Source organism: Trachemys scripta, chromosome 1 (genome assembly GCF_013100865.1).
Source record: "Trachemys scripta elegans isolate TJP31775 chromosome 1, CAS_Tse_1.0, whole genome shotgun sequence".
NCBI classification, from domain to species: domain Eukaryota; kingdom Metazoa; phylum Chordata; order Testudines; family Emydidae; genus Trachemys; species Trachemys scripta.
Window position 1 is genome coordinate 138,686,113 of NC_048298.1, and position 9,733 is coordinate 138,695,845.

Sequence of the window (9,733 nt, forward strand, 5' to 3'; positions counted from 1 at the left end):
TTCCTTTCTGTTGCGCTTTCTCTGTCTCGCTTGCTCTCGCTCTCTCTTTCATCTTAATAAGTGCCCTGACTTGGAACCACCTTTTTTTTCCTGGGGGTGGGTATATCTATACTGCATAAACCCCCCCCCCCCCCCAAAAAAAACTCATGGAATCGAGTCACAAGCTGAGAAAGCACACATGCATTACCGAGTCTGACCTGTGAGGGCTTACTGGAGACCTTTGAGTCTCCGGAAATCGATGCTAGCCCCAGTACATGGACGAACACCGCCGAATTAATGTGTTTAGTGTGGACTTTATATAATCTGTTTCCAAAATTCGAATTATATAAATTCGGATTAATTCCGTAGTGTAGACATGGGAACTGAAAAGCACTAAGAACTGGGTGGAACCTTAATGTACTGACCTGTAGAGGTCACGGCAGAGAGCCAGGTGGCAGAAGGTGACCAGCAAGTAGAATGGTGGCTTCTGAGGCAGTGAGCAGCACGTTGGCTGTTGGAAACGAACATGGATGGCAGGGTGACTGGCAGTGATTAATTGCAGTGGGTGGGGCAGCCAGCCTGATCAGTTGCTTGTATGGCAGAACAAGCATGGTGTCGTCTTCCTGGGTGAGAGGTGAAGTCACACAGCTGTACCTCTGAATCCTTGGTCCTCACTGACCCAGAACAACCGCTGTCATTGGGTTGTGATGAGAGAGCAGAGCGGGGCACAGAAAATGAAACAGTTGTAGACCACATGCACATGAGGCAGAAGGTACTGCCCCACACACTCTGCAGCGGGGGTGTCCTACTCACAATTTTATGATTAGTTTCAGAGTAACAGCCGTGTTAGTCTGTATCCGCAAAAAGAAGAACAGGAGTACTTGTGGCACCTTAGAGACTAACAAATTTATTAGAGCATAAGCTTTCGTGGACTACAGCCCACTTCTTCGGATGCATATGATTATGACTCCTGCTTGTGGCATTTTCCCTAATGTCAAGTGATTCCCACCTTTCATTAAAAGTTTATTTTCTAGATGCTGTGCTTTTGAGTGGGGAAGTATTGCCTCTCAGAGGTGCCTGGGGTAGTGTGTAATTTCCACAGTTCACTGAGTTGAGGGCGTGAGCCGGTTCTGTGCTGTATTGTTGAACAGGAACTCCTCCCCCCGCCCCCAGATATTGTACCAGGCCCTGGTTGCTGCCTGCTCCACCTGGCAGAAGGGTTATATTTTCAATAGAGTAGATTATCTCCCAAGGAGTCACTCTTTGGCAGAGGTGATGGTTAGTAATCAGAACCAGTATCCAAGTTTTCATGAACATCCCATGGCCTTCAAGGAGTTTCCTACCTAAATGGATGACAAAATGTCATTTTGTTTCTCATTTTTCCTAAACTCATTGATGCTCAAAGACAGAATCCTTCCTTTGGTGCTGGTTCCAAACTATCTTCTCGGTGTCCTGTTTCTTTCACATTCCCCCAATGACCTGTTTTTCCTCTTGACTTTCATATGAAAATAGGGCTTCCATTGTATTGGCTGTACAATTCTTAATTTACATATGAATGGAGGCAGGAGAATAAACATCCTACGTCTGACAGAGAAATTGTTTGTCAACTCTGCCTCTAAAACATATTTTATGAACAGCTCTTTCAGCACACATACATAACTCCTTAACCATCACCTAAACATAGATCTCACAATAATGATGACATGAGCTTTCATTAGACAGCTAATATAATTTTGGGCTGAATTAACAGGAGTATCATATGTAAGATACAGGAAGTAATTGTCCTGCTCTATTTGGCATTAGGAAAGATGTGGCCAAATTACAGTGTCCAGAGAAGAATAACAGAAATATAAAAGGTTTAGAAAACATGGCCGATGGGGAATGGTTAAAGAAACTGGCCCTATTTAGTCTTCAAAAATGTAAAGGGCGGTTATTTAGAGGACTGTGATCAATTGTTTTCCTGAATTTACAGAGCCACAGGAAGTACCACAACAAAAGGGGACTTGCTGATTTCTTGGAGGACAGTTTGCTGAGGGACACAGCAAAAAAACAATTCAAAGTTGTTTGTAGCATTCATGGAGCAGCTGCTGACGGTAGAGCACTGCTTCTGGGCGAAACAAGCACTGACTAGAAGGATTGCATTGTATGTAGGTTTGGGAAGAACTATATGGCAACAAAACTTTCAGATATGAAAGGCCACATTCCTGGAGCTATGTGCTGAACTCACCTCAGCCCGCCAGATCAGGGACACCAGAATGAGAGCTACACCAACAGTGGCGAAGCGAGTGGCAATTGCACTCTGGAAACTTCCAGTGCCAGATTTTTGGGATTGGAAAACCCACACCAGGGGCCATTGTCATGTAAGTGTGAAGGGCCATTTAATCAACTCCTGCTACATAGGACTGTGACATTTGGCAATGTACAAGGACACAGTGGCTGAATTTGTTGCAAACTGCAGTTCTTTATTTTGACACCAACCCACCTTGTCACGGAGTACATCAACAAAAAATGCCCTCTTCTAGGGTTAAGCAAGCATTGTTGGCTCACCAGAGGAAAATTTACTTTCATCAGTTTGGGCTGGTCAGAGAAGGTGTATGCAGTATCTTTAAGAACACAGACCTGTTCAGAAAGTTTAAGCAGGGTCCTTCTTTCCCAACAGATTACCATTGGTGAGAAGGAAATGCCAGTAGTAATTCTGCAGGACCCAGCCAACCCCTTGTTCCCTTGGCTCATGAAACTGGACACTGGACAGCTCAACAGCACCAAAGATACATTCAACTACCAGTTCAGCAGGTGCTGAATTACTGTTGAATGTGCTTTTGATACATTGGTTACGTTTACTCAATAGATTGGAGCTCAGTGAAAAAAACTTCCGAAAGATTATAACTGCTTGCTATGTCCTGCATATGTCCTGTGAGGCAAAGGGGGAACAGCTGCTATCAGGGTGACGGACGGAGGCTGTGCAGCTATCGCCTGACTTTTAACAGCTAGACATTACAAAAATTCAGTGTGAAACTTTGTGGCTGAGCAGAGTTTTGAAAGGGTACGTTAATGATTAGCCACAGTAGTATTCTGTACTGGACTGTCCTGAAGCTTTGGGTACGGTTAGGAATTGTGTAGTGCTTACTGAACACAGAAATAAAATGGGTGTGTTTCTGATCTTATGATTTCTGTGGGGCTCTCCATTTACAACATAAGAATGGACTGTGGTTCCCCCTGGCCCAGTATCCTGCCTCCAACAGTGGCTGGTGCCAGATGCTTCAGAAGGAAACAGGGCAATTATTGAGTGATTCATCCTATGTCATCCACTCCCAACTTCTGGTATTCAGCGCTTTAGGGACACCCAGAATGTGGGTTTGCATCCCATGACCAACTTGGTTAATAACCATTGCTGGACCTATCCTCTATGAACTTATCTATTTTTTTAATCCAGTTATACTTCTATCATTTGCAACATCCCTAGGCAAGGAGTTCCACAAATTGTGTATTGCGTGAAAAAGCACTTCTTGATGTTTGTTTTAAACCTGCTGCCTATTAATTTCATTAGGTGACCTTCTCATTCTTGTGTTAAGTGAAGGGGTAAATAGCACTTCCTTATTCACATTCTCCACATCATTCATGATTTTATAGACCTTTATCATATCCTCTCATCTCTTTTCCAGGCTGAACAGTCTAATACTTTTTGTTGTTTTTCTCTGAACCTTTTTACATGCTACTATCTCTTTTTTTGAGCTGGGGCGACCAGAACTGCACAATGTATTTGAGATGTGGGCATACCATTGAATTATCTCATGGCATTATTATATTTTCTGTTTTACCTATCCCTTTTCCTAATGGTTCCTAATGTTCTAGTAGCATTTTTGACTGCTGGTGTAGATATTTTCAGAGAACTATCTATGAATATTTCAAAATCTCTTTTTTTTTTTTGAGTGATGATAACCAACTTAGACCTCATAATTTTGTATGTATAGTTGGAATTATTTTGTTGTGTTTATCAACATTGAATTTTGTCTGCCATTTTGTTGCTCAATGACCCACTTTTGTGAGATACCTTTGTGCAGGTCTATATTACAATTCGACACCTGCAGCTGGCCTGTGGTTTAGCCTAAGGCTGTATAATTGTGGCGCATACATTTGGGACCACATCTCAGGGTCTTAAAGTCCAGGCTCTGGCCTGTAATTGCTAGGATTGCCTATGGAGTCTTTTTTAAAAATCAGTGTTACATCGGGTACAGAGGCTAATTTAAACAATAGTTATGTAGTTAGTAGTATCGTGTACTTTGAGTATGGCTATGCATTCTGCAATATGTCTTGTGAACTAATAAAGATAATTTTGTTTTAAAAAATAGAACTGCAGAAAACAATGTGCAAAAAACAACAGACAATGCAGTACAAACGTTTAACATAAATGAACGGAACAAAACTTTAAAATTGGAAAGTTGGCAAACAACTGTTTCAGTGCACAAATGTAGTCTCTTGTGGCTACACATACACTGATCTGTGAGAACCACAGCTGATGTATTTCAGAGTAGCAGCCTGTTACTCTGTAGCAGCAAAAAGAACAGGAGTACTAGTGGCACCTTAGGGCTGGTCCACACTAACCCCCCCACTTCGAACTAAGACACGCAACTTCAGCTACGTGAATAACGTAGCTGAAGTCGAAGTACCTTAAGTTCAAACTTACCGCGGGTCCAGGCTCCCCCGTCGACTCTGCGTACTCCTCTCGCGGAGCAGGAGTACCAGCATCGACGGTGAGCACTTCCAGGATCGATCCCAGATCGATTACTTACCGCCGGACCCGGAGGTAAGTATAGACCTACCCTTAGGGCTGGTCTACACTTAGTCCGGACTTCAGACTAAGGTACGCAAATTCAGCTACGTTAATAACATAGCTGAATTCGAAGTACCTTACTCCGGACTTACCGCGGTCCAGACGCGGCCGGAAGTCTCCCCCCGTCGACGCCGCGTACTCCTCTCGGCGAGCTGGAGTACCGGCGTCGATTGTGAGCACTTCCGGGATCAATCCGGGATCGATTTATCGCGTCTTAACCAGACGCGATAAATCGATCCCAGAACATCGATGGCGTGCCTCCGGACCAGCCGGTAAGTGAAGACTAGGCCTTAGAGAGTAACAAATTTATTTGAGCGTAAGCGTTCATGGGCTGAAACCCACTTCATCAGATGCATGCAGTGGAAAAATACAGTAGGAAGATATATATACATATATATATATGTCTATGTACATAAACAAACTGCTCCACCAGCCTCCGCCCCCTTCCTAGCCCTACAGAGCATGAAAAGCAGATAACTCTACCACTGTTTGCTATACCACTACCTCTTCTAGTACAAGTAACAGTGAAAATCCTGGGCCAAGTGTCATTTTTAAATGCACACATTTACTGGAGGACCCTTCCCCTTCTTCAGGCTTGTTCATGGTTGGCTGGCAGGACTGGGTAGAGTGTGGCAGAGTCTTGAACAGGCTCGTGATGTGGCTGAATTCCAAACACCCACCCCCGCATTGCTATTCATGGCAGGGGCCTCTGACTTGGGTTCCTCCGTTTTAGCCATAGTGGTGTGCAGGCTGCTGATGGGGGTCTCCACCAAGCATGGCATGCAGCTCGTTGGAAAAGCAGAAGGTCTGTAGCTCAGCTTCAGATTGATTGTTGGCCTCCCTGGCTTTGTGGTATCCCTGGCACAGTCCCTTTGCATTTGTACGGCACTGCTGCTGATCCCTGGGGTACCCCTTTACCTGCATCCCCCATGCAATCTGTTTGTAGCGATCCATGTTGCTCCAGCTTGTCTGTAGCTGAGCTTACACAGCCTCCCCACAGGCCCAGGAAATCCAATACCTCCTGTTTGCTCCAGGCAGGAGTGCAGCTAGGTATGCTTGCCAGGAACAGGCATTTCAAATAAACTCAGGGATTGGCTTACAGTCTCTGTGACCGCTGGACAGGGGATGGGGCAGATACAATTGTGAATAGAGCAGTCCCGGTCACAGGGAATGGGGCATTTTGGGACAGTTGCTGGAGGATGGTTAGGGCTAACACAGCTCATGCAGTGTCTACACTCATGCTACACTCTCAGTAAGTCGACCATAGGTCTGTGCTGTTCAGGGAGTTAGTTTTAGTGCATCACTGTAGCAGGGACACTTACATCGGATAGTGACAAATGTGAGTAGGGACACATGCAGTAGGTTGATGCAAGTCAACGTACATTGACCTCGTTTTGTAGAATAGCCAATGCAGATTTAACAGAGGCCCCAAGCTTTGATCTAATGTAACTATATTTAGGGGCATAACTTGAAATATGAAGTTATCCATTTATTTTGAAACTACATTGCAGAGCATTGGCCTGGAAGTTACCAGAGAAGCTGAGCTGCTAGCTGTGCTTCCAAAACAGTTCAGTTCTAGTTATCCCATTGCCCTGCCTCCTGTCAGGTTGGGGCGGGTGGGGGAGAGAGCTCATAGCTGAAGCTCTGTCAGGAGCACAGCTCCCAGATCAGTCCAGCTCATCTGCTCTAGCTGGTGAACTGTCAGCTGTTCACTGGCTGAGTGCCCAGGGCTGGTTTGTTGGACCAGGAGTGGAGCTGGGTTCAAGTCTAAAGACGGTGAAAGAGGCAGGAATTTCTTTTACTCTCTCTCCTGTTCTGTAACGTTGTTGAAAGGAAGCTCAGAGCAGCGCCTAAGGACTGATATAAACTGAGTTTGAATCAAATGCAGCATTTTCAAATCTCTTAATATGGCTGCAGAAGTAACACAGTTAACTGTTTACCAACACATTCAAATGCTGTTAAAACGAGGGGAAGTGGCTGTACATGGAAATCTGAACACTTGACTGGTTTGATAGCAACTGTGTCCAACCCTTTTCAATATTACTTAATGGAGAACATTTGACAAACTCTGGGATGTGAGATTTAAGATATTTGCCAGCTCCACAACCTGTGTCCCAGTTCATTCCATTCTACTCACGCCCCTCTGTCCTTTTTGGCTTCTTCTTGATTCCAGGCTGAACCAGCATTGAAATTAACTATTATCACACATCTCACAGTCTGTATTTTCCTTAAGTCCTTTGCTCCTGGAGCCACCTGACTGTGGGAGAATCTCAGCTTTCATTAAAAAAAAAGTCACTAGCCCTCCTCGTGGCAGGGAAAAGCCTGAAATGGGAACAGAATGTCCACCAAAGGCTCAGAGACCAGCAGGCAAAGTAAAAGAACTTATGGTGCATTTTTTTTAATCTCATGATTTTGGGGGCCTGGTTTTTTGAAGGCTAGGCGTTGACAATACTGTACCATCACCATACCATCACCATAACTAGTCTGACAGGCTAAGACTGCATAAGTAGCTTTGCCCCAGCATGACGTAAGACAGATAGTGGGAGGATGCTAGGGCATGACAAATAGGTATCATGCAAGACAAGGGAATTCCATGACTGTATCCTCACACTGAACAAAAGCAGGATGTCAGACCGGATTTCAGAAAACTTTTGCTCATGTCAGAAAGGTCTAGCAGCTGGTGGAGGCATCTCTCACTGGAAGCCCCATCCCTTGGGCCATTTTAAAGAAGGCTGTATGGAACCACAGGATAGGGTTAGGAGTCTCAGGTCTAATCACTTGAGTGTAATAAACAGCTGGAAAACTTCTCATTCCCAGCCACTTTTCTTTCCTAGTAATTGGGCCTGAGCCCTAGCACCAATAGTACAAACGGGTCTCCAACCTCGCAGGTCTCCAACCTTGGTCCTTGCAGTGAGGGAAAGGGAAGGTGGCAAGTCCCAGGGCTACTTCAAGTGCACAGCAGGTGGTTGTGGAAGCTTCTGCTTCACAGCTTGTAGAATTGCAGTCAGAAAATATACCCAGTGCTTCGTAATGCTTACACAGTACTGTTATGCCACTATGCTGACCTGAAAGTATCAGCAGAGCTGTGTGGGGAGCCCAGGACTGGAATAACAGCGGGCTGCAGGGCAGGACTGAGGGGCATTGGCAGAGCTGTGTGGGGAGCACAGGACTGGAATAGTAGGGAGACACTTGCAAATTCAAACTTGGACACTAAAGAATCTAGCCCCATTTGGCCTCAGCTACAAGTGCCAATAAAAATTAATCTTTAGAAATTTGGCTCAATGACAGCTTTGCTGCGTTAGAGACAGAATGAAATCCCTCTGGCTGGAGCTAGGGCCCTGAGTGTCACACACAGCTATGACTCAAAGACAAGCAGGCCACGGCTCCTGGGCTCTTTTCATATGCTGTGAACTTTGAGAAAGCAAGAAAACAGAGTCAAAGGGTACACAGCTCTGGATTCAGCACTAGGTGTCACTGCAGCTGAAGAAATGTAGCACTGAGGCTGGAAAGCTCCAACGACAGGCAGGAAGTTTACAGCTGCCTAGCCCTCCTTCTGAAGGCCAGGAAAGATGTGGGTGTTCAACCCGCAAGTGTTTCACACTGGTGTAGGGTGACCAGATGTCCCGATTTTATAGGAACAGCCCCTATATTTGGAGCTTTTTCTTCTAGCTCAGTGGTTTGAGCATTGGCCTGCTAAACACAGGGTTGTGAGTTCAATCCTTGAGGGGGCCACTTAGGGATTCTGGGGCAAAATCAGTACTTGGTCCTGCTAGTGAAGGCAGGGGGCTGGACTCGATGCCCTTTCAGGGTCCCTTCCAGTTCTATGAGATAGGTATATTACCCCCCACCCTGATCCCGATTTTTCACACTTGCTATCTGGTCACCCTACACTGGTAGGCACCCAAAAGCAGTGGATGCTTCTGAATATTTAGACCTTAGAGCTGAGTCGGGGTCTTTCCACAGGGAGAAGTTACATAGGTAGTCCTTTAGTGCAGCAGGGTAAGGAAGTTCGAGCCTGGTGCTGAAAGGGCTTGGGAAGCCCATGGGTCAGTGCTGCTCCCAACACAGAGAGCCAATTGGTTTGAGCATTGGCCTACTAAACCCAGGGTTGTGAGTTCAATCCTTGAGGAGGCCACTTAGGGATCTGGGGCAAAATCAGTACTTGGTCCTGCTAATGAAGGCAGGGGGCTGGATTCGATGACCTTTCAAGGTCCCTTCCAGTTCTAGGAGATGGGATATCTCCATTAATTTATTTATTTTATTTAATTGCTACATTTCCCATTGAGAGGGGCCACATATGAGAGTGGTGAGAGGCTATGCTGTGCTGTATGAATATTGCTGCCCCTAGACCCATATGCTACTTGGCGAGCCCAGAAGAGATGCAGTTCAGTGCACCTGGCATTTTAAAGAGATTAACCCCTTCCTTGGGATGAGCTGATCTGGGATTAGGGGGAGACCCTTGCCGCAGAAGCAGCTGTCAGACTTCTTAGAAAATGAAGTGTGCCCCCCCCCCCCAGCTCCTGCTCCGAGGAATATCACAGCAAAGCCCCCTTGTAGGGGCAAAGCTATGAGGGCTGAGGGCTATGTGCTGTGCAGGGATGGAAGTTGGTAGCATATTTAAGATTTTCCTCATCACACCCCTCCCTTCCTCCCACAACAGCAAGAGCATTGATGACATGGCACCAAGATGCAGGGGGAGGGAAAAGACCTATGTGAGACAGGTCTGTGCATATGGCCGCTGTCCTGATCAAGCTCTGAGAAAGCTTCCCAGTCCAATTCTCCCCCACTCCACCCCCCACCAAAATGGGGAAGGGGCCCAGGACAGCAAGAGTATATTTGGGTCCCAGACAGGGACAGATTAGGTCATAGGCATAGGTCTGTGATGCCCAGGGTCCCAACTTCCAGAGTTGTGACCACAGCAAA